The sequence below is a fragment of the Lissotriton helveticus genome, chromosome 6 (assembly GCF_964261635.1).
Source record: "Lissotriton helveticus chromosome 6, aLisHel1.1, whole genome shotgun sequence".
Lineage (NCBI taxonomy): Eukaryota > Metazoa > Chordata > Amphibia > Caudata > Salamandridae > Lissotriton > Lissotriton helveticus.
This window is the reverse complement of record NC_136067.1, coordinates 195,850,217-195,874,913: the sequence shown is the minus strand read 5'-3', so window position 1 is coordinate 195,874,913 and position 24,697 is coordinate 195,850,217. Positions and strand designations below refer to the sequence as shown.

At 43.5% G+C, this 24,697-nt stretch overlaps 1 protein-coding gene across 4 annotated transcripts in view; it reads right to left on the bottom strand.

The window, feature by feature from the left end:
* LOC144761284 (cysteine-rich secretory protein 3-like) overlaps positions 1 to 18,952 on the bottom strand; it is a 410,824-nt gene extending 391,872 nt beyond the window's left edge. For 2 of the 4 annotated variants that reach the window (XM_078646731.1, XM_078646735.1), the window contains exon 1: positions 18,704 to 18,952. The gene's annotated coding sequence lies outside the window, so the exon portion shown is untranslated. Of the gene's footprint in view, positions 1 to 18,698 lie in introns of all 4 variants that reach the window. The other 2 variants (XM_078646732.1, XM_078646734.1) reach the window with 2 other exon arrangements.
* Between the last annotated feature and the right edge of the window lie 5,745 nt (positions 18,953 to 24,697).

The window sequence follows — 24,697 nt, the reverse complement described above, 5'->3', positions numbered from 1 at the left end:
ATGTAATCACTCACTTAAACAGTCAGTCACGCACCTACTAAATCCTCCATCCAGACACTTATACACCCACTCATTTTTCAATACACCTTGGCATATATATAATACATATTTAAACTTTAAAGATAAACAGTCACTGGATGATGTCATCAGTGATGTCATCAGTGATGTCATTTGAGATGTCATCAGTGATGCCACTGACCATGTCATGAATGATTTAATATGTGACATCATTAGCAGTGCATTGCGGGGGCACGAGTTATAGTTAGCTGAACTAACTATAACGGCAGAATTTCTCGGGTTTTGTACGAGTGAAATGTCCAACTAACTATAACATCCCTGAAAACCTATGTTTTTTTCAGTGAATTTCTAAGGTTTTTTAAGTGCTAATTTCTAGCCATAAAGTAGCTGAAACATATGGTTTTTCGGATAATTAGGAAAAACCTTAGAAATTCACTAAAGAAAGCAAAGATTACATCACTCAAGGCAAGCTCAGGGAAATGAATAATGATATCACTGATGCCATCTCAAATTACATAACTGATTAAATCATTCACTGATTGTGAATGTTAAACATATATATTAAGGTACTACAAAAGTTAAATTAATATACTTTGTATTCTACTAGTGATACTATTTCTAACATATATTATCTGAGTGGATGTGTGACTATGTGTATCCATGTGAGAGTCGATGTCTGAGTGGCCTTATAGGTGTGTGAGTGGCTATATGGGTAAATAAGTGGATGGGTGAGTACCTGTATGGGTGAACAAGTGGGTATGTGAGTAACTGCATTGGTGTAGTAGTGACTGTGTGAGTAGCTGTATGGGTGAGTGGGTGGGTATGTGAGTGGCATTATGAATGAGTGAGTGGGTTTGTGAGAAATTGGGTATATGAGTAGCTGTGTATGCAAGTGAGTATCTGTGTCAATGTCTGTATGGGTCTGTGAGTGGATATGCAAGGTAACTGTATCAGTGGCTTAGTGGCTATATGAGTGACTTTATGGGAGCATGACTGTGTGTATAAGTAGCAGTATGGCTGACTGGTTGGTTGTCTGAGTGGCTGTGTTGGAGAGTGAGGGTCTATGTGAGTGGCTGTATGGGTAAGTGAGTGGCTATATTGAGAGGCTGTATGGGTGAGTGACTGGGTGTGTGAATAGTTGTATGGTTGAATAAGTGGGTGTCTGAGTAGATGTATGGATGAGTGAGTGACTGTGTGAGTGACTGTATGGGTGAGTGAGTGCTGTGTGAGAGTCTGCATGGGTGAGTGAATGGGTATGTGAGTGGCTCTATGGATGAGTGGGTGGGTGAGTCAATGCACAGGTATTAGAGTGGATGTATGAGTTACTGTGTGGGTGTGGGACAGGATGTATGAGTGGCTCTGTGGATGATGTCATCAGTGATGTCATTGGAGATGTCATCAGTGATGTCACTCACCATGTCATGAATGATGTAATATGTGAGGTTATAAGCAGTGCATTGGGGGCATATGTTGTAGTACGCCCAGGTTCTGTATGAGTGAAATACTAGCCTAACTATAGCATCCCTGTAACCTTTGTTTTTTCTATAAATTTTGAAGGATTTTTTAAATTCTATTTCATACTATAAAGTCCCTGTAACCTTTGTTTTTTTGTGAATTTCAAAGCTTTTTTAAATTGTATTTGCTAACTGTAACATCTAACGTTTCAGAGTGAGTATTCGAGCAGCTGTATAGGTTGGCGAGTAGTTTTGTGAGTGGCTGTATGGGTCTCTGATTAGGTGTCTGAGTGGTTATGTGGGTGTCTGTGTGGATTTGCGAGTAGCTGTGTGAGTGGGTTTATGAGTGAATGTATGGGTTTGTGAATGGATGTATGAGTGGCTGTATCAGACTCTGAGTAGGTGTGTAAGTAGCTGTGTGGGTATGTTCTTCTCCCCCAAGGACCCTCAGCATCCAAGGGGACTTCATCCTCCAACCACTAGTTTGCTGCTTGATGTAGATAGGGGACAGGGCCTGTGACAACCTCTCAACAATCCGGCTGTTTGGGACTTACTGGAGCTAAAGGGAGGGGTTCTTGTCCCCCAAGGACCCTCAGCATAAAAGGGAACTTCATCCCCCAACGAGTAGTGTGCCAGGAGGCACATTTGCAGAGTGTTGGAGAAAGGGGGTAGTGCCACCAACAACTCTTCAGCATACCGCTGTGTGCGACTTACTGGTGATAACAGGAGGGGTACTTGCACCGGGACACACGTTTGAAGCATAGTGAAGAAATGGGGATGGCCTCCGATGACCTCTCAGCAATCCAACGGTTTGGGACTTACTGGAGGTAACAGGAAGGGTTCTCCATCCCCGAGGACTCTCAGCATACAACACGACTTCATCCTCTAACAAGTAGTGTGCTAGGAGGTACATTTGCAGAGCGGCCTCCCACCAGATCTAAACAATCCTGCTGTTTGGTACTTACTTGAGGTAACAGGAGGTGTTCTTGGCCCTCAAGTACACTCACCCAACCAAGGGGACTTCATCCACCATCAAGTAGTGCACCAGGAGGCATGTTTACAGAGTGGCAGAGAGGGGCTGGGGCCTCCGATGAACTCAGCATTCCTGCTGTGTGAGAATTACTGGAGGTAACTGGAGGTGTTCTTGTCCCTCAAGCACCATCAGCATCCAAGGGGACTTCATCCAAAACTAGTAGTGCACCAGGAGGTGCTTTTTTAAAGTGTTGGAGAAAGGGGATATGGGGCCAGAGGTAGGTAAATATATTTTACCGATTCATAAATACCGATTTTTACCGATTCGGTATTTATGAATCTGTAAAATATAAGGAGGGAGATGTAGGTAAACCCAGATGTGGATTTACCGAATCTGTAAAAGTCGGTATTTACCGATTCGGTAAATACCGACCGGTAATGCCCGTTCATTCCTATGGGCTTTGAAGCCCATAGGAATGAATGGGCATTACCGAATCGGTATTTACCGAATCGGTAAATACCGAATTTCACAAGGGTGCAGGGGGTGTCACTTTGACACCCTCTAGCACCCCCAAAACAGGTTTGGGTGCCATGTGGCTGGCATACCTGCCGTAAGGGCAGGTCTGCCTGTCATATGGCACAGGTGTGCATGCACACATGTGCATGCACACCGGAATCGGTATTTTACCATCAAATTGAATTTGATGGTAAAATACCGATTCTGTAAGGCTTGTGGGACTCAGAAGAGTCCCACCTACATCTCAAAATTACCGAATCGGTAAAAATACTGATTCGGTAATTTACAGAATCGGTAAATTTACCGATCTGTAAATTTACAGATTCTGCCCCCTACATCTCAAAATCCAATTACCGGTCGGTAACGGCCGAATTCGGCCGTTACCGACCGGTAATTGGCCACCTACATCTGGCCCTTGGTCTCCAAAAACATCTCAGTAATCCCTTTTTTTTATTAGGGGAGGGGGGTTAGACATTATATTATGGGGAAGGGGGCCATGTGCCTCTCCTTCCCAGGCTGATTTTGGACCTGGGAGCACAATCCCCCAGTGACCAGACTTTTTGTTAATTTTAATAGGAGAGGAGGGCTCTAGTGCCAATTTTGGCCCAGAGGACCCCATCCCCTGGGCCTTGCCTCTATATTCTGGGTGTGCCCAGTACATCCAGTGACCCCTGTCGGGAACTGCGGGGGGAGTATCAAGACCCCCGCAGTCTCTGCTGGCTCCCCTCCTCCTACGGGAGCTGGCTTCTCTGTGACTGATGGGAGGCTGCTGAAAGGCAGCACCCTGTCTGTCAGAGCAGATGCTTTAATTTGTTGCTCTGCATGCACATTTGCATGACGGGAATCAGATGAAAACTCTGCTTTCTGCAAGCTGGAATTGTTTGATAGCTCTGGCTTGCAGAAAGCAGAGTTGTGTTTGCTTTTGCTTGGTGGGAGCTCTCAGCTCCCACCAAGCAAAAGTAAAACAGCTAACACCAAAGTGTGGGCACATCAGGAGGTAGCAGGAGCAGTCACTTAGTATCCCTTCCAATGTTTATATAAGCCCCAGGGAGGTGGTAGTTCACAGGGTCGGGGGTCCGCAATGGACCCCCTTTATTATTTTCTTTGAGCCCCAGGTAGGTGGTGGTCCCAGGGCTGAGGGGGAGTCATGGTGCCCCCTGCATTTATTTTACATTCTTTGTATCAGGGAGGTGGCAGTCCCCAGGGCACAAGCAGGCCCAGAGGACCCACCTGCATATATATTATACAATGCCCCAGGGAGGTGGCACTATTCTTCGAACCCATGTCATTGCCAGCTTGCCCTCTCTATAAATATCTTTAAATAAAGGTAGCAAATTACATTTGAAGAGACCTTTTATGGAATTTTATAAGTAGATTTCCAATTACACAATACCCAGGACAACCCATTATATGCAAGAGAGAGTTGTCACATAGTTTATATGAACACCAGACACTCTTTCACATTTTCAGACTTCCTCTAAAAGAGACGGTAGTGATGTATCAGGATTGCCCAGATAAAACAGCACATCATCCATTTCCCTATCCAATTAAACTCCTCTGATATCTGAAATGCTGTAATTTTGTAAATCAAAGGCTCCGTTGACAAAGAAAAAACAAGGTGGGACAACAGGCACCCCTGCCTTGTTGGCCCGGACAGATTGATAGGCAAGTGTAGTTTTCCATTTACCTTACTTCTTGCAATGGGTAGTGTACAATTCATCAATATAGACACAATCATATTGAGGGTCAAATCTGGTTGATGGATTCTGCCTATTCAACCTATCAAAGGCCTTCTCCACAACCAGTGGGAGAAGCATTATTATAATTTGTCCTTGTTCCCAAACATTTATCAGGTTGCCTGCCATCCGAATATTGTCTCTCGTCTCCCAGTTTCTTACAAATTTTGACTACCAATCCAATATCAGTAGTAGCCAGATAATATTTAGCCAACATAATAAAACAGAAGTGAAGAATTTAACTTTGAAGTTATAATGGGTAATTGGCCTATACAGCATGCAATTTGTGGGGTCTTTATCAGGCTTAAGTAACAAGCCATTCACAGAGTCTGACATCATGAGAAACATGTTAAAAACATTTTAGAGTAGACCAATTAGTAATTCACAGTATGCTATATAAGAGGATAATGAGAAGCCATCCGGGCCTGGGGCACTTCTGCAGGCATAAGAGGTTCCTTGAGCTCCGCTATTATTTTTATGTGAGAATGTAATATCCCTTATGTATGTAACTTGGTAACTTTCAATGTGGGATTCTGAACGGTAGAGATAAGTTAAAGGCATGACCGCTCAGCAAAATATTGACCATGTCAGTGCATATTGCGCCACCGTCATCATTTTTTCTCTTTAAGTATTTTCTAGGGTTATTTTCCTTAAGCTTGTGGGCTAGCAGTCTATTAGCCTTTCCCCTTTTTTATAATATGTTTGACTAATATATAGTAGTTTCCATTTTTTATCTTTCATATACAGATTCTCTAGCTTCCCTTTAACTTTACTGATTTCCCAATAAACCCTCTGGGTCCCTGTGATCTTATGTTGAGTTGTCCAGCTTCAATAAGCGAATTTTTTTTACCACATCCAGCCCCATGTTTCAGGTTACCTCAACAGCATCATTATCCTCAAAATAGTGTTCCATGGACGTTTTTATGGAGTCTCCTGGTGCTTGGTCAATGTGATACCACGAGGAGGTGAGTTCACTAATATCTAATGAGGTCTAATGTGCATGTGATTGGGGCATGATCAAACAGAACATGTGGGCCTATATTAGTATTGCCACTGTTTTTGAACTGGAGGTTAGGAAACAATATTTTTGGGTATGTGTTATTTGTGTATTAGGTTTAGATAAATTGTCTAGTTCTTTTTGCCTATTTTTGACTGTTCCAACCAAATATACACAAGGTTATACAAATGTCATTAATTGTAATAGAGTGGATAGAGTAGGTATTGAACCAGATTGTTGATCTATCTCATTCTGAGTGTAAAATTGTTTTGCAATCCCTGCTCCTAGGATTAAGTTAAAGACAGAATAGGTAAATACGTGGATCACATGGTGAGTACATGGATGCATAGACTGTCTCTCAGTCCTATTATATTGCTCTCTTTACTGCATTTCTGATCTATGTTAGTGCTGCTCCTCGTTTGATCCAAATCCCCATTCTCTGACTAGGGGAATGGAGTTATATTGGATACAAATTGGATCACTTTCAAGTTGCAGATTGAGAGCTACAGTGTGTTTCCTGACTTATGGTCACATCAAGACTTTTACGGCCACATGCATCATTGTTACATTTTGAGATTTCTTAATTGCGAAAATTAAGGAATCACAATTAAGAAATCGCAAAATGCTATGCATTAAGAAATCGCATTTTTTTTTGCGATTTCTTAATTTTCCTTAATTGCGATTCACAATTTGCGAATCGCAATTAAGGAATCCCTTCCCATTGATTCCTATGGGCCTAGAGGCCCATAGGAATCAATGGGAAGCCATTCTCATTTTGCGATTCGCAATTAAGGAATCGCAAAATGAGAATGCTATTTCATGGGTGCAGGGGGGGGGGTTCAAAGGACCCCCCCTGCACCCCTGAAATTAAACTTTAAGAACATTTTTCACACACACATGCCCCAAGGGCATGTGTGTGTGTAAAATGAAACTTTCAAAAATGCACTTTTGTGCATTTTTTTAAGTTTTCACAAATTACCATGAAGTTCAAGTTCATGGTAATTTACCTCTTCCTATTTGCGAATTCGCCCAAAAAAATGTTAATGCATTGTATTTAAGAAATCACAAATTGCGATTTCTTAAATGCAATCGCAATTTAAGAAATCGCAAAAAAATTGCGATTCCTTCAATTGCGAAAACATGAAAAAAAATAATAAATCCCAAAAAAGGAAGTTGCATTCGCAAACAGCCGAATTTTGCGATTCGCACCGTTTGCGAATGCAATTTACCTTGATGCATGTGGGCATTAGTGATTAGCCTTTTCAGAAAGGCCTAACGATTCTGTATAGGGTCTGTCTTAGTAAAAGCTCCTTAGCAATATGCGAGTATATTGACATGCTCTGCAACTGCATCATCTTTTGTGGAAACTGCATGCTAGCATTTATCATGATGCACTGTGTCCTGTAGAATAAATCAGGATCTATATCAATAATAGTGTAAATCACAATTGTTCAAATTAAGATGAAAAGCAGTAACCAAACAAATATACAACTTGGTGGTAAATGTTGTGAGAATGTGGGTTACTGGTTGACTGGAGTGTCATCCCTGGTCATGCAGCAACCAAAATCCATCTTAAGGTAAGACAGAAGCAAACCCCCAAATTAACCTGTGCTCACCCCGTGGTAGCTTGGTGCCGAATAGTCAGTCTTCACTTATAGGCAATGTGCATAGTGTATATGTAATGCTTCAAACAGTAAAACTGTGAAAACTCCTCACTAAAGAATTCCCACACCAGGATAAAAAATAGAGCTTAATTCAATAAATAAAGAAAGACCAAAACAACATAAATCTAATCAGTAGACACAGAGTAATGAGGTTTTAAAGACTAAACTGTTTATTAGCACCTAAAAGCAGAAAGCGCCAACCAAGGCTAGCTGGTTGCACTGACTTGGGTGAAATTCAAAAGTTCAGGCCAACTGCAATGGAGAAAGAGTCCAATACAGCCCCAGAATAGTCTAGCTTGAGGTTTACCTTCTCAAGTTTTGTGCAAAGAGTCTCGTTTGCATTGGAGAATGTCAACAGGAGCATGGAGAGCATCTCAGCTGGTAGTCTGCATTGCGCGAATCATAGGCTGGGCTTCCTGGATAGGGGGCCAGGGGTTTGAGTTGGTGGTCCTCGGTGGGTGATCACTGCTTGCTCTGTGTCTGTGCTATAACTGTCAGTTACACCCAGTGATGTGACCCAGGTCAGGATATAGGCACAAAAGGGCAAAGGGCAGAAAAATGCCAGCTTTCTAAAAGTAGTTCAGTAACTTTGAGCAACCAAATATACCCTTGTGGGCTTGGGTAGTAAAGTTAAACAGGCAAAGACGCCTTCAAGGGAATCATTTGATTGTTTTTTTAACTCAATGTATCTTCTGTATAGTGGCAACATATGGCACCACAAATTAATTAAATCAAAACTTACACAATTAGTTCAGTAAGGTAATTACAATAGCCCGGTGTATCAATAATAAGTTGATTTATAGCCAAAATATAGAAACGGATTCGAAAGCAAACAATTCTCACATACATTGTAACAGAGATCTTGAATAAATCAAGGATGGAGGTATAGTATTCATCAATGTATAAATTCCCATCTCCGCATAAATCAGAAATTGGGTCTGGCCTGTGAATAGGATTCAGAACTCAACACATTTTTCTTAACGATAACTAAAAAGAAGAATGGGTTATACGTCAACGTTTCGGTCTCCTTTGCAATCTGTCAATAAAAACACCTTCATGACGTCAATGAAACGTGTGAGAATCCTCGATGCCTGGGCCATGTTTTAGAGGGCTACTTGAGTTAGTGGCACAATAAGTGCTGCAGGTACACTTGAAGAATTTAATTTACAGGCCCTGGGTATATAGTATACCACTCTACAAGAACTTACATGGAAATTAAATATGCAACGTGGGTATAAGCCAATCTAACCATGTTTAAGGGGAGTGAGCACAAGCACTTTAGCACTGGTTATCAGTGATAAAGTGCAGGGTCCTAAGGCCATCAAAAATGAGTTCAGCCACAATGGAGGAGGTGAGATAAAATCTTTTAGCGAAGACCACTCTAAGAATGACAGGTCTAACAAGCTTCAACCCACAATCATAACTGAAGGGCAAACTATGGGACATAGCAGGTCCCCTTGTCATGTTGCAAACATTCTGTGGACTATTTCATGCTCCCACTGCCCACTTCTTGACTGCCTCTTGTGCTCTCTTTAATGGCAGTTTTGACCAATCATTCCTGATGTTTGGCTGGAAGATATATTCAAGGGTTCCCCGACATCTACCGGCAGGTTCAGATTTAAGATCTGTGAGGCTTCATTGGGAGCCTTATCCTCATTTATTTGTTTCCCATCATGAATATCAGGTGAACTGGAACACCTTATGGTTATGGGACTTTTTCTCGCCTTAAGTGAGTTGATATTCATATTTCTTTGATCTCCCTGGGTTCAACTGGTGTGATAGGTGAGACATAGTACTTAAATATAGGCACCTCAGGCTTAACAGAAGCCTATATTTAAGAACTATGTTCATTCAAAATGTAAGATCATGCAAGGAGGCTCTAATGTTTATCTACACCACTACAGTGCTGATGGAGCTCGCACAAATTGGGAAGTTCTATGCAGTAGCTGGACTGATTCTGCGATCAACGCAAGAACTGATGAAGACAGCAAAATAATACACGAGCCACAGATCATCAACTGCGGTAGCAACCTTGGCATCATGAGTCTGTACTTCGCCCATTCACACTATTATTCATCATCTAACAAAGTATAGATCACTTTTGAAGATGCACTGTCTCTCAATTTGTCCCACATGCCAAAGTATATAAAAATCACATGCATGCTTCGATGACACTTTTCAGCATGCTCACGCACTTATGCCTCTCAGTCCTATTCGGTGACGTCGCTCCATCTTCTTTTTACATCCTTCATTATTCTCTCATGGCCCACATATGTTACATTCCATCCATCTGCCTGGGCACAAAATAATTACACGTATGCCTGCATGACATCTCATTGCACATTTGCATGTCTACGCTCCCATGCCTTTCAGTCTCGCTCCTTTTTTCTGCTGCATTTCTTTTTTCTTTTTAGACGTTCTTACATTTTTTTAGACATTTTAACCAACCAAATGTACTTTTTTAGATAGGTGAGATACCCTGAAGCTGAGTGTTAGTGTTCCCCTAAATTCAATGGATTCAACTTTACTGGTGGACAAGATGATGCCTTCTTTTATTTGGAAGAAATGCATCCTGGGCAAGACATCTGGTTTGGGCTAGAAGACAGACGTTGCAGAGGTACGGTCCTGCTGTGCATGTGCCTTCTCGGCGAGGTATTCTCCGAACAGCAGGCACAAGCTACAGGAGGGACATCATGGCAGAGGGGGTGCCGACTTACATTTGCTGTTAATATGGTTTCTTTTGGGGTGCTTACACCATGGCCCTGGGAGGAGTTCACAGAACTCCATTCAATTCAGTGGCAAAGTGTGAGGCAGGCTCATAGGTAGAACCAGGTAATGGGTGGTAAAACGTTATCAGTGGCGGCTGCCTCAAAAGGGGGTGGTGAGGCGGGGGAAAAAAATACCTTCGCCATCACTGTACGCCTGTCCTCCATCCTCAACTGCACGCCTCTCTTTCGTCCTCACTCTGCTGCATACCCGAAGCACCCAGGATCCTGGACTCTCCAAGCCATAACAATGCTACATCAGCAGCATCTTCATTGGTATTTGCTGCCTGTTTGACCAATCATTCAGTGCCTGGGAGACTGGACATGTTGTCCTCCGGCATGTGCAACACATACAGTTGAAGAACATGATAAGTGCGCATGACTGTTTGGCCAGCCCAAGAGGGCCGGCCAAATCGTCATGCACACTTAGGGAGTGCAAACCACTCCAGCTCCCTCTGACAGCAGCGAGCTGAGCCCCACTCTCCCGCACTAACATTGCTATGAGTGGCACAGTAAAATAAAATTATAATACCGTCTTGTTGTAATCATTTTCTTTTTCTTATTTTGCACTGCACTAGGAGCAGTGGGGCAATTTATTAGTCATCACAAGAAGGTGCTGTCTATAGGAGGGGTGCAGCTGGCTGCTTTCTTCATTCCTCCCCTGTATACTCATTACGCAAGAGGGAGTAGGGGGAGGTGTGTCATACCTTTCCTGCTCTGCCCTAACCTTACTGAAAGGCAGTAGTAGCATTGGTACTCGGTGTGGCCGTGTCTGAGTCACTATGGTGTAATTAAAAAAAAGCAAGGTAATAACTGTGGATTCTTGCAGTTGGGCGTTTAATTGTATGCTGGCACTGTGGTGGGATTTGAAATATATGGGGGCTACCTATTGTTCAACTGCCATGTGTGCTTTAAGTTCCACTTCATAATATCCTAAATGGTGAAAACAATTAAACATGATGCAGTACTTGTGTTCTCCACTGCCTAAGGAAATCCACTCACTGGAAATATAAAAACAGTGGAGAATCAGAGCGTCTTTATTGTTTGTAAATCAAATCAAATAAATTGTTTTTGAATTTTACTAAGCAATCTTTATTTGGATATAAAATAACATCCTTAAAAGAAACACCAACAGCGATACACAATGTAAAAAGAGAAAACTAAAAACTAGCAACACATAAGCAGCGACGGGTAAGTACAGGTCAGAGACATTATACAACTCCCCAATGTAGACAATCCAAATAGTATTAAACTAACTTTAAAAGGGAAGAAAGTTATGGTACCAGTAATTGGCAATAATGGACTTATGAACCAAACAACTGTTAGCAAATAGTTACAGATATCAAAAATAAATACGAATAAAAATAGCAGCAACAGTTCAATAGCAGCAGGTTGTAAGAAAATGCAAAGATAAAAAGAATTGTTAACAGTTTAAAAATCTTGCAATTTGATTTAGGTTGTTGTCGACAGGAGGCGATATACAAGGCGAATGTAGGTTGTGAGGCCTATGTTTAAAGCTGTGTTTTCTGGGCTTAGGGCCGCGATAATTGCCTGTCTGCAAGACCGAATTCCCAGCCTGTTCCACTCCGCTTTCAATTTGAGTCTGCGCAGTGACATAAATGCTGGGCAGAGACAAATCACATGCTCCATTGTTTCAACCGTTTTTCCGCACCCTCTGCACCATAGTACATCAGACATCCGGCGCCAGCCTGGCAGATCTTTTAGAAATTGCCAGTCACCGAGTCTGATGGCCATAAAACTAAGTTTTAAGTGCAGAGAATACGTGCATGACAGATAGGATGCGGGAGCTAAACGCCCATACGAGTTCATAATAGCCCGTGTCTACGTTTGGCAAGGAGGTTTTTATCAATAATGAGGGAACTCATTCTAACACATTTCTTGACGGTGCTTTTAAACACTGACACGCTGGGGTTGAGGTCCCATAGGTCGCCCGCAGAGAGTTCTAGGATGGAGTCTTTAAAAAGGCGACCATACGAGCCCCCTGGGTTTTTCTTGATGATATCCAGCCAAACTAGTGACTCCAATGTGCCTACGTCTGCTTGTCTCAGTTTATGGCAAAAATTTAAAAACGTGCCAGTGCTAGAGACTTCGTAGTTTAATAGGCCAAGTTCTAGCCTAATCTGAGCAGCAGAGGCACTTTTGGGCAAGCGGAGGACCTTTTTATAGATTTTAGTGACATGTTGGTTTAAAATCTTGTTTAGTTTACCCTTAAAAGTCTCAATGCCATATGCCAGTGTCGGGCCAATTTTTGCTCTCATTACCTCAAGTAAAGGTGTTAGGCTTGGGCCGGCCAACTTTTTTGAGAGCTTTGAGAGGGTCACCTGTAGGGTCACAGCTTTAACTGATATCTCCTTACGTTGTTTAGCAAGGTTGCCCCTTGAATCAAGGTTAACCCCTAGGTATTTATATGTGCTTCCTACTGCAATACTCATGTTGTTGTACAACCATCCTCCCCCTGCTTTTCTTTTTTTACCGAAGGTAACCACTTGTGTTTTCTTTAGGTTAACCTCTAGTTGATTTACAGTGGTGTAATTGTATAGTTTAGCTAGGAGCCTTTGTAACCCCACTCGTGTGAGACTAAAAAGCACTAGATCGTCAGCGTAGAGCAAGTTGCTTATGAGAACTCCACCCATCTTTGGTGGGTGACTGTTAGTTTCTTCTAAGGCTGTCGGCAAATCAGCTATAAACAGATTAAAGAGAAGCAGGGCCAACACACAACCCTGCTTGACCCCTGGTTGTCATGATTTTCCGGGAGAAATGTGTGCCGGACCCCAGCTTCACCTGAACCCATGTATCTGAGTGTAACTGAATGATTGCCTCTAGGAGTTTTCGTGGGATTCCCCATTTCTTTAACTTTTCCCATAATGCTGCCCTGGGGAGCCGGTCGAAGGCGGCTTTAAAATCAACGAAACAACAAAAAACCGCCCTGGATGTGGCGCAAACTTTGTCAACAATTATGGCCAATGTTAATAAGTTGGTCATGGTCCCGGATTTAGCAGTGAAGCCTGTTTGAGTCATTGGGATCAAGTTGTTCACGTCCACCCATGCTCTCAACTCATTCAGGAGAATGCCAGCATAGTGCTTAGCCTCAATGTCCAAGAGAGCAATTAGTCTATAGTTATTTGGAGATGAATGGGAGCCTGATTTATAAATTGGGTGGATTATTGCCCCACGCCAGGAATCCGGTATAATTGAGGTTCTGAGAGAGTAGTTAAAAAGGTTGGTTAGATGACCCGACCAAAATGGTACATTTGATTTAAATAAATTCTGTGGAAGGCCATTGGGGCCCGGGGTTCCGTCCGATCTTGCTTTTAACAATACTGGAGTGACTCTTTCTTGGGTGATCTGGAGGTCATCGGTGCATGGGTCCAAGCAACCAGTGGAACCACTCCAGCTGTTACTTGTACCTGTTTGCTTCAGCCTGAGAGCACATGCATCTGTAAGCGCTGTTCCTTCTGGGGACTTAAAGTGCTCTCCCAGAAAAGTAAACCAACTGGCTTCTTGAATATTGGCTGACCCAAAGCTGCACTTGCTGGAGTTTTGGCGATTAATTAAGGCCCAGAATTTTCTTGCGTTGCAATTTTTGCTTTCCCATAGTAATTTGCACCAGAATTCATTTTCTTGTAGTTGCTTTTCTTTCTGTACTGCCTGCCTGACCAGTTTTTGTGCAGATTTATACGCCTTAAGGTGCTCGACATCTCCCGGAGATTTCATTAGAGACCGCAGGGCACTGTTCCTAGATGTCTTTAGTGCCCTTGTTTCTCGTGAGATTGAGTGCTGGCGACTAGCCGAGTCCATCTGATAGTGGTGTTTGATTGGGAAAAGGGATATCAGTTGTGCGCAAAGCGTCGACCATGCTGCGGCTGAAGAAAACCCCGGGTCAGAACAGTCTGAAATAAAAGCCCGGCTTGCCTCCTTGACGAGGGGTATTATGTCGTCGCTCCATCTTAGGCGTTTCAAATTGTCGCAGTGCATTCCTGTGAATGAGTTTGGAGCGGTTTTGTGGAACTCTGGATTTATTTTAAAAATTACGGACTGAGGTCGATGATCGCTTTCAGTTCGCGGGTGGATGCTAAAGTTGCCCAGGTGTTTCAGCAAAGCCGAGTTGCAGATGGTATAATCTAAATAGGAGTGCTTGCGGCCGTTTGTCCAAGACCAATTTGGAGGAGTGTCATTTTTGGATCTTCCATTTATTACCAGAAATCCTGCGCTGTGGAGTTGCAGCACGCAGAGTTCTCCCAGACCGCAGTAGCCTTGGTTTGGTGGTTTGGACTGTTGCAAATTAAAATGGGGTTAGCCCTTCACAATCTTCTGTATTACCTTGAAATAGATTGGTGTTGAAGTCCCCTGTGATTATACAGTCCGCGTGAGGTTGATCCACAGCCAGGGCCCGCACAATTTTCATTAGACGAGTTAGATGGCTCTTTTTGTGCGGGTAGTGGGATTGATGTAGATGTTAAGCAACAGGAGTGGACGTTGTTTGCTCCACGAATAGATTTTGACACCCAGTAACCAGTCTTCGTAGAAATTTAAAGACACAATCGGGCCTTTTAGATTTTCGGAGACATAGATCGACAGGCCCCCTTTGGGATGACCGAAAGGGCGGTCTCTAATTGCTGGTTTCCAAAATTCAATGAAGCCTGTAACTGGGGTGTTTTGGGTGGCCCATGTTTCTTGAAGTGCTATTACTGTGTGCCCAAATATAAAAGAGTGTGTATCCCAATTGGTGTTTTTGTTATGGAAACCACTGATGTTCCATGAGCACAAAGTAAATGAGGAATCCCGGCCCGAAATTGGGGGCTTTGGGTGTCGGGAGGACCAAGGTCTTACAATTTGAATTTAAAAGAATAGATTCTTGGGGTCAAGCCATTTTGTTGCAAGACAGGGCTGCTGGAAGCCACCCCCAGTCTTTCTTTTCCCCAGGTTGGAGATTATGTTCAAGGGAATTGGGTTCCCCTCCGTTGTCCCCAGGGCGTTTCTTAAAATAGAGTACGGCCTAGGTTTGGCTCCTGATTCTATAGTTTCGGCTTTTTTCTGGGTGTCCTGATGGTTAAGCAGCTGCAAAGGATAACCTGGGGGGTTATGGGAGTAGATTTTAATGCCCCATTCCCGAAAAATTGCACTATTTTCAGTGAATGCTCGTGCCCAGGTTGCTGATTTAAGTGACACCAGGGTTACCTCAGAGGGTTGATTGCCTCGTGGTGGCAAGAATTCAATAGACTCTATGTCTTCTGTTTTGAACGCCTCAAAGCCCGGTACTCCGTTCGCTAGTTTGATTATATTTGACCTTTTAAGGGTGTCATGTCGACCCTTTGAGATGTATTCTGGGGCGAAGAGTATTTTAGCACCCTGTGTGTTACCTTTGACCCCCTTACTGCTAGGGCTTGTATTGGGATGAAGAGTTTTTACTATTGGACAACCCGCGTCTGGGCCCAGTCGGGACTGAAGAGAATTTAGTAAGACTCTGCTTGGTGTCTGATTGTTTAAGGATGGCGTTAATTTGTTGGTATGGGCTTCTGTTACAGTGCTGGGCCCAATAATTGAGTTTGCCTCGATAAATTTATTGTTGTGGATTACTTTTACGAAACTGGGACTAATAGTTAAGTTAGCCTGCCGAGGCAAACTAGAAGTACGGGCAGATTGAAATTGTGTTGTCATGGCTTTGGTCCTTGGTTGAGTTGGGTCACTGGAGTTGGCTATTAGTGGAGCAGTGGGGGGTTGAGACTCAGTTACTGCTGCGATTACAGCTGTAGTGGTGCAATCCTGTCTACTGCTCAAGGTTTGTTGGCAGACACTCGGGTTTGAATTGTCCTTAAGTATGCTTTTACTGGAAATTGCTGCCCTGGGAGGTAATTGAGGGACGCTTTGGGCTTTTTTGTTACTAGCGTTTACAAATAACAGGAATAATTTGGGGAGATCATTTGTTTGATATAATCTTAGTTTGTTTCTCTGTTTGCGCTGGTGTTTGCGCTCCCTCTTGCTAATATGGAGGGGTGGGGCAGAGAGTGTGTCCAGTGTGGAGATAGTGGCAGGGCTGGCAAACGCCGTTGCCCTATTGGTGCTAATGGGTTCCGGGTCCCCATTTGGTGGGTCAGTACTTGTGGCCGAGGTCGCGGGCAGCACTGCCATGGGGAGGGGGCCCATGGAGCTATGAGGGACCTCTCGATGGACAATTGCCACAGGTTCTGCCACCCCGCTCGACTGTAGCACAGCCGTTAAGCCGTGCGGAGGGTTGAGCGGTTCGGAGGTCATAGTTGAGAAATTTTGATTTGGCTTGAGGAAAGTTTCAGATTGGTTGCCTCCCTTCAATTGCTTAACCTCGCTTATAGCGAATCGATAATAGGCGAGCAGCAGCAGACCGATTGGACTAATTTGGAGGATGATTGTGCTCCTATAATTAGATTGTTTAATTTGTCCAATTTATTATCGATCCCTGCTGTGAACAGTGCTAAAGTGTTCAGCAGGTCAACCTGGATGTCCAGTTTGTCCGAGTGATAATTCAAAGCAGTAACTGTTGATTGAAAGGTGAGAAGTAGTTGGGGCCAAATACTCAATTTTGTAAGAGCATCTGACTGTAAGTCTGTTTTTGGTATGAAGTTAGGCGAATTCTGGGTATTTTTGAAAAAAATGGACAGGTCCGCTAACAGTTGATCATTGGTGTCAGTTTTTTGGGGTGGATTTGGGGGGGGCAGTTATTTCTACTGGCGATGCACAAGAGTTTTGTTGCTGGGGAATTGCCGAATGTACACTTCCCTCAGAAGGACTTGGGGCGTGAGGAATGGGGGAGCTGAACAATTCAAAATTAGATGCAGGAGTCTTTTGAACATGTGTTTGTGCAAATATTAAATGAGAATGTGATGCTGGGGGGCCCTCCCTGGGCACTCCGTGAGTTTGTGGCAAAAGAACTAAAGGCTTCACTGATTGCTGAAGTTGCCATGCTTCAGGGCTTGGGTTGAAAGTTAAAGACAAAGGAGGCGGTTGACTGGGGCAGACCTCTTGCTCAGGGGGATCAAATTGGGGCAAAAGCAGTCTTGGGGAGAGTTGGTGACTTGGTAATGCATTTTGAGAGTCTCTCCCCGTGTATGTCAAAGGTGGTGATTGTCTAAGGCAAACCTCTTGATTGTAGAAGTCTTGTTGAAGGGAGAGCTGACTCGGAGCTGATTGAAGACTTGGTGGTAAGTTTTGGGAAGCTCTCCGAGATGGATCCTCCGGGAAGGTGTTCTGGGTGGAGGGTGAGGAGCTAAGGATGTACATGTCCTTGACCAGGGTGGGTTTATTGGTCGTTGGTGACTGCAGTTGGGGCGGAAACGTATTTAGATCTGCAGCTCGCTCTATCACACAGGGCTTATTTGACTCTTGATATTGAGGAGGAGAGGTCAACTTGGCCCCACCCGGTGCTTTTTTAAAAAAGTCCAGAAGGGTGAGGGGATTTACGCCGTTCGAGGATGAAACACGTAAGGGAGCCAAACCCGTGTTGTTTGAGTGTTGTCCTTCGTTGTGTAGGGATTGGGAGGCCTTCAGTGTGGCCTTGAGAGACTGTGGACTCGCAGGGGGGTGCTCCGCAGCTATTTCTGAATGCTTAAGTTTCTTCCGTTTTATTATTGGCGGAGGTTTTCTTGTTTTCCCTGATCTCATCCTCTTTGTGTTTGTAGTGTTGTTCGTAGGGCTGTTCAAGCCAGTGAAGATGTAGGCTTGAACGGGAGGAGACGTCTTGCAAACTCTCTCAATGTTGCTGGCAGTGTTTAACCAGGTTTGCTTGGTTGTGGTGTCTTGGTTATAGTTTTGTTTTGCTTGATGTTTTGCTAAATTGCAAAACCCGGAGTGGTCACTCCGACTTGTCTTGGGGCTGTGTTCATCTGAACCCAACCGGCCAACCAGGTTGCATGGCCAGGGTTTAAGCATGTGGCACCCCCCCGCACGCTTGGTCCCAACCCCGTCCCCCGCCTGCTGGCTCCTGTCTGAAGGTCCCTATTGACCACTCGCCCCCGGCCCACGCCGGCCACCCCTCCCCCTCCGATGCAGTCCCCCTACCAGAAAGGCTGCACAACGGGGGCGAAAGGGCCGTCGCGGCCCGACAGCGACTAGGTGTGGTACCAACAGCGGGGAAAGCAAGCTAAGGTTGAGGGGGGGCGGGGGGAGCAGGGCAAGGACTGGGAGTACTTTTGAGAGCGGAAAGCCTAGGCAAGTGGCGGCAAGTGGTGCACACGATGGGGACGGAGGAGAGGGGGAGCAGGGGCAGGGGCAGAGAGCAGGCACAAAAAACGGTGACCCAAAACAACCAGGCTTAAGTTGGTCACCGAGGCGCGGTCGCTGAGTGAGGCTGAGTGAAGCACAGCCCTGGATCCAGCGCTTACACCGGCCGGGGAAGAATGAAAAGACCCAAGACAGCAAGGAACCCACTGGGCGGTATTACAGGTGGATTAAAGGGCGGGGCGACCAAAGGGAAGAGAGCTTGCCCGGGGCTTGCTTTAGTCAAGGTGCACGCTTTATGAGTGCAGACAAGCTGACGCCACCACCACTCTCTTCTCACTTTTTAAGTCTAAGAAACCCCCACCTTACCGACCGTGGCATGGGTCTCCGCCTCCGCCGTGTCCCTGCTTGTCGTTTCACCGTCCACTTCCTCAGCCGGCAGCAGCGCAGACAGCAGTAGTAACAACTGTGGTTACAGCCACAGCGATTATCATCAGCGCTCTCAGCACTCAGCACACCCACACCTCGGCCCGACCTCCACGCCCCCCGTGGGGCTCGCAAAACTTGCACTGGGAAGTTCTGGTCCGCTCGCACGGAGATGGTCCGTTTCTGAGCTGCTCGCCGCCGCCGCCGCACTCACTCAACTCAGCTCCTCCCCTCACCGCTACCTCGTCACACGCTCTCGCCGTCGGCTCACGCTCACGCTGTCAGCAATCCGCAGTCAGTGTCCGCGGCCGCAAAAAAAAATCTAGTTTGAATCAAACTAGTTAAATTCAAAAATAATTTTCCATGATTTGATTTACCAACAGCCAAGACGCTTGAATACGAAGTTGTGCACCCGTTTATTCCAAAAATAAGCTGTGACTCACTTAGTCTTTCTGCTTTGAAGCCAAAGAACGCATGCATAAATAAACTAAGTTTCATGGTTTTAATTTCGAGGCTTCCTCTACGACTTACATGATCATCAGACACACTATGTGGCAGTACCTGGCATTGGTGTGGCAAGGGAAACCGTATAATCACAAACTCTTTGTTTCTTTGTAGGAATGTTGATTGTAGAAATTTGCTCTCTTCTAACTATAGAGGATTCATTTGAAAGAGGATTTCAACTAATGCCCAGTTTAAAAACCAAATGGTCATGTACATCGTGCGTAACCTGTCCTATTTGCCACAAGTTTCAAAATGGTGACACTGGGGGGGAGGGTTTGGCACACACACTAAAAGTATACTGCCATGATCTAACGACACAAATAATTTTTTATTTAAATGCTGGCTTGCCACCTTTCTAGGAGAAAAAGTCAAACCATTTTCTGTTGTTTGAAGAGTCGGAAAACTGGGCCGGACATGGCACTAAACAGGACTGCAGACAAAACCGCAGATATTTGCGCCATGACTTTTCCACCTTTGTATACTTTAGTTATTAGTCAGGGTTCGTTACACAGCTATAGAACATTAAAAGTGCTTTTTACTTACATTTGCAGTTTGAAGTATTTAAAGATGAGGTCTAAAAATCAACCAGTCAGGTGGGAACCCTAACAATGCGTGGCTGGCAAGTAGGCAAATAGGTTGACCACTATTGTAGAGATTGTGGCAATATAATATTTTGTCAATTTTAATAGGTAATACTAGGTATGTGCTTAATTGTGTTGCTTCTTATCTGTATGAAAAGCTGAAGCTTATTACCGACAATACCATGTTGAAATCAAATGAGGGCTCCTTTGGGTGGTATCCGCACGATGTCCACCCATGGGTAGCTTCGGACAAATGGTTCAGATTAGGTCCTTTGGGTAGTGCCCATTGGTCCTTTTTACGCCGGGGCAGGGTTTTTATTTTCAGTTGGTGGTCATGTTTTAATTTGCATCATTCAACACTTGTCCTTTAGACATAGGGTGTTTGTTTGCTTTTTTGTCAAAATATTTTAGGTCTTTAGATACTGTAGGGCGGGTTCAAAGATGTCCGCAAATTCAGTGGCAGTGCAGGATGCCTCGAGGATTATCTGTGAAGTGGGGAGGGAAGACTTGGTAAAGCCTTGAGTTCTATCTCAGGCATGGTTGGGTATGTCCCATCCAAAGCGCTCAGTGGCGAGTGGTGTTGCAGTGGATGTTCCGGTGTGTTCGCTGCAAAAGAAAATGAAAACTACAAGCAAGAGTAAAGGTAGGTGTGTGGGTAAGGACTTACGGGCATATTATCAAGGGGGTTTATCTCCGCTTTTTTGGCTTTAAAAGCCAAGAAAGCGGAGATAAAATGATCTCCCTATTACCTAGCTGTCGCTAACACCAGTTAGCGACAGCTAGTAGGAGATAGCGACCATCTTGGGCCCCACTTTGCATGTCAGTGATATTTATCACTAATGACATGCAAATTGGGTGTGCCAAGATGTTAGCGACTGGAAACAGTCGCTAACATCGCTATCTCCTATTACCAACTTTTGGGGATATTCGCGCTCGCGAATATCTCCAAAAGCTAACACCTGCCCTGAGAAGTTCTTAGCCATGTTATCCAATGGGAGGTGGATAACATGGCTAAGAGTATTAGCTCGGTAATGCATGAATATCGCTGACTTTTCAGCGATATTCATGCATTGCGGCCGTTTTTTATCGCATTTGTGACAAACCTTGGTAATACCAAGGTTTATCTGCGATAAAAATCGCCGCAGCTCAGCGGTAAAATTTTGTCTCTAACCAAGCAATAGCGATAATTATCGCTATGCCCCTTTCTTCTTATTGATGAGTCCTCAGTTCTTAGTGAACCTCCCCGGCTGGTGAGGTTTCGGATAGTGCCCCTCTCAGCGGTCATGGCCGGGTGTGTAAGTGTGTCATTAAAGGTAAATGACCAGTTAAGTAAGGGTGTGTTCCTAAAGCGAAGAACATTGACTACAACCATTGAGATGAATCTGCTCCTCCAGCTAGTTATGCGGTAAGCAGATTATCTCAGCAGGAGGCGTTTGAGTGCTAGTGCAGGTATGGCAGTGCAAGTACTGGTTTTAGAAATATGCTGTGTTTTCCTTCCATGCCACGGAGGAGCACTTCTCAAGAAATTTTAGTTTAGGACATTGTTCTTATGATTGTGGCATGTGTTATATCAGGGCCTCACAGATATTGAGGATGCAAAACCCTAATGTTGGTGTTAACTCTTTTTTTTTGTTGTTTTCTTTTCCATTTAGATCATTGGGGATTATTTTACTAAATGGGCAGTGAAACAGGCTGAATATCGTCCTTTTGGGAAGAATCTGGGTTTCCGTAGTGATGGGATTAAAATTGACTGGTGGGGTGGGGGGTACAAAATGGGGTAAATTGTTGCATTTCCTGTCTAATTTGGTATTGGTTCGAGTGTGCTGTGGCATTTTACTTTTATATAAGGGCAAGTATGATCTTATTCAACTATAAGGTTTAGGCATGATAAAAGAAATAAAGAACGACCTTGAGGGTAGATGCATCTTGGTCAGTTCTAAAATAATATTGACAGCTTTGGTGCCTCAAAGAATTTGTCGAGGAGTGGAAAAGTTCACAGCAGCTGAAAAAATAAGGTGAAAAGTTAAGAGGGAGATGCAGCGTTTTTGTGAACGTAAGTTATAGGGTGGTTAGAGCACATGTAAATAAAAAAATTAGATTTTTTAGTGTTTTTGCCAGGATGGGGTTAACCTTTCATTTGTGGCATATGAGTGGTATTGGCTTGAAATCTGAATAAAGTAGCATAAACATTAGCCCTTAACAGATGTTGTTAACCAAGTAAGGTGGTTTAGCACAGTCCTTTTTTCTAGCACTGCTTGTGTGCAGGCTTCCGTTTTGGCTACAGTTTCAGTGTTGAAGGGTTGTTTACCTTGGATCTACATAACATGTTGCAGGGGCAGGAGAAACACCTTGTCAGGGTTTTTTCCTGGTGGCAGAAATAGAGGAGCTCACCAAAGGGTTTGGGCCATTGCATTGTAGACATTTGCAGAGGGAATACAGGGGGTGAAGGTTGAGTCACGTGTGAAAGTGGGTGGATGAAAGGATGGGGAAGATTGCAAGTGGATGAATTGGTTTGGGGAATTGTTATTGTTGGGGTGGCTTAATGGCGCGGGGCTTAGGTATTGTTCATTGTATTAGTGAGAAGATTATTTTGAATCTGTAAATGTTAATGCGTTTTAAAACTGCATACCTGCACTGAAAAGGGATGTTCCAACATGGGCCGTAATCTTTTAACACTGGTATATATCACATATTCAATTTAGAGAAGGTGACAGATACACAACATAATTATTCTTCAAAGATAAGAAGTTTATTTTATTTATTATTTTCAATTTATTGATACTTTTATATTCTTCATTATACTTTCATTTCATAAGAGTCATTTAATCACAAATACAAATTTATAAAGATATACATAATTCACAAAAAGGAAGAAAGAATCCAATACAATAATCAATAAATACAAAAGAGTAACACGAAATACTAATAAGCCCCTGGAATCAAACATTCAATCATACACAGAATCTTATTCATAATTAGTATTTTGCTGTTTGTATCGAGGACAACGGACGGGGGAGACTATCGGTCTGCAACCTATGGATAACACCAAAGACAATACACGGATAGAGGCAATCATCTCTACCGACGCTTACTGAATATCTTTTTACCTTGGCAAAAAAACGGAAAGTAGGACCCTCTTGCCTATATTAAAAGGTGAATATCTTTCGTAGACTTCTGTGCTGATTATTTAGCCCGCCCCTAACAAATTCCTCGACTTGGCGCCAGAGACTCTGTCCATTGTCAGTCATGATTCTGGTCTTTTGAATCCAATTATTTCAATCAAATTGCCACGTAATTACACTCTTACAATACTATGAATCAGGATCCATGAATAAGATTCTGTTTTAACTGTCCCCTGGACAAGTGGATTGTACCGCCTGATAGAGGTCCTGAGGAAGGTGGCCTTGAGCCGCCGAAACGCGCGTCGACCCAGTGCGGGTTCTCATGTTTGAGACCGATCATTTGGCATGACTACACTGCCATTTAAATTCCAGTTTTTCCTTTTTCAGACGTTATGGTTGTGAATGAAGTATGTGTATGATAGTGGGAGTCTGTGTATGATTGAGTGTTTGATTCCAGGGGCTTATTTATTTAAAGTATTTCGTGTTACTCTTTTGTATTCATAGATTATTGTATTGGATTCTTTCTTCCTTTTTGTGAATTATGTATATCTTTATAAATTTGTATTTGTGATGAAATGACTCTTATGAAATGAAAGTATAATGAAGAATATAAAAGTATCAATAAATTGAAAATAATAAATAAAATACATTTCTTATCTTTGAAGAATAATTAAAAAGTATGTTGTGTATCTGTCACCTTCTCTAAATTGAATATGTGATATATACCAGTGTTAAAAGATTACGGCCCATGTTGGAACACCCCTTTTCAGTGTTGATTTTCTTTTTCCCCTCTGTTCCTCGACCACAATTAACCTTTTGAGGGGGTCCCATCATTCATGCTATTAAAACTGCATACCTGTCCTTATAAAGCATGATTTTACTCTATATTGGTCTGGCCTCCTGTGTTATTTCACCCGATGAGGGTTCATGGGGGTGGCATCCGCAGGTGAATGTTCAGCCCAGACCCTTTTAGTAGTCCTTGTTACACTGAGTGCAGGCTTTTTATTATCAGTTGGTGGTAATTTGTGAATTTGTGTCATTCGATGCAGTGGTCCCTTAGTCCTAGGGTGTTTTTTGTTTTTTGTCCCTCCCTCTTTCAATTGGTTGTTCTTTAAAATATTTTTCACTTTGGGGGGGTCTGCAATTCTGGGGCTTTTAGGTTGTTGCGTAGGATAGGTGGCAGAAATGGAGGGCTTCGCTACAGGGTGGAAGGGTTGGGGACATTGCAGAATATGCTTTGATAGAGAGGACACATGGAGCGAGGGCTGAGTGGATAAAAGTATAGGGAAAATTGACTTTGGATGAATTGGTTTTAGGATTTTTTATTGTTGGGGTGGCTTAATGGTGTGGGGGGATTAGGTTTTGTTCATTGTATTAGTGAGGCAATTAATTTAAATTTAATGATTTTCAAAACTGCATACCTGTCCTAATAAAGCGACCTTTTACTCTATATTGGTTTAGTTTCCTGTCCTGTTTCTCCCGATGAACACTAGGACACCTATTACTTATTGCATGCATCAGCAAAAGCACTAATCAGATATCATATGACTTAAAAATGGCAGCACTGCTGCCTCACCAATCAATCAATTAATCAGGGTATTGTGAAGCCTGCTACTCACCCTTGAGGGTTCCAAGGAGCTGGGGCTGGGGGGGGGGTTGAAGCTCCGAGGCAGTCAAAGAGCCAGGTCTTGAGGCTCTTCCTGAAGACGTGCAGAGGAGGGGATTGTCTG